General features: G+C 34.6%; 1 protein-coding gene across 6 annotated transcripts in view; it reads right to left on the bottom strand.

Annotated features, from left to right (window-relative positions):
- Nucleotides 1–1057, bottom strand: part of NLGN1 (neuroligin 1) — a 1153390-nt gene that overhangs the window by 439771 nt on the left and 712562 nt on the right. The window lies entirely within an intron of this gene.

Genomic DNA, 1057 nt, shown 5'->3' with positions numbered 1-1057 from the left:
GGTTTGTTTTTCTCTCAGGTATCAATGTAAGCTTTGTCAGTCCAGGGCTCATATGGTGACTCCAAGCATGGGGGACCTTCCCTAGGTGTTTCCTGCTTCTGATTGGACATCATTGGCTCATTACCACATCAACATGCAGGCGAACAGAAGGGCAGAAAGTACATGGAAGGCTTGTCCCTGCTCTTAAGAACCCAATGAGTAAGAAGTACACAGCACTTATATTTGTTTCCTGGTAGACAACAATTATGTATGTGCCCCATTTAAATGATTGTTTAGCTGTCTAATAATTGTCTAGGAGTCTAAATATTAATAATATAGCCTTTATTTTGGGCTAAAAATCCCAGGTTCTCCAAGAGAGGGAGAATGGATATTGCGGGAAATCAACTTTAGATCACATGCTTCTTTTACATGTAATATTTAATTCTAATCCATGAGAGAAAAATAGGCAGAGCAAAAGAATATTTCAAAAGTGTCCAATAGACTACAACTATCTAAAACATTATGAACTTTGATATTGATATCTGCATTGTGATCTACAGAGTTTGAGCATCTCTTGGGGGAGAAAATGTTCATAATATTGTCCTTTATGCCTTAATGTAGACAATGATTAATTTGTGTTGACTTAACCTAAACAATTTACCCACACAAGTAAATATTACATTTTTCTCTCACAAAGACTTTTACTGCTAAGGTATTTAAAATTTGTCATAAATAGTATTTGATTTTCCTTAAATCACTTTATCCTCCAAATGGTTATTTTAATGTAATTTTATAACATGGATCTTAGTTCTGTAGATATATCTCTGCTATTTTTTTGATATTGATAGCTTTTCACACAGATGCCTAAAATCATCATTTTATGATTCTCACAATATAATCAACTCATTAACACATAACCAGCTCTGTAGGAAACAGTGCTTTCTCTGAGGAGAGAAAATCTTCCACATGCTCTGATCAGTGGGAAAAATAAATTTTCCCATCCCTAGAGAAATCTGTGAGCTGTTTACTACATAGGATTTTACTAATCTTCCTTAGGATTCATGGGTGGGAGGATTAT

This window comes from Propithecus coquereli, unplaced genomic scaffold (genome assembly GCF_000956105.1).
Source record: "Propithecus coquereli isolate 6110/MARCELLA unplaced genomic scaffold, Pcoq_1.0 Scaffold15, whole genome shotgun sequence".
Taxonomy (NCBI): Eukaryota; Metazoa; Chordata; class Mammalia; order Primates; family Indriidae; genus Propithecus; species Propithecus coquereli.
Note: the sequence above shows the minus strand (reverse complement) of the source record. Positions and strands in the feature narration are given on the sequence as shown.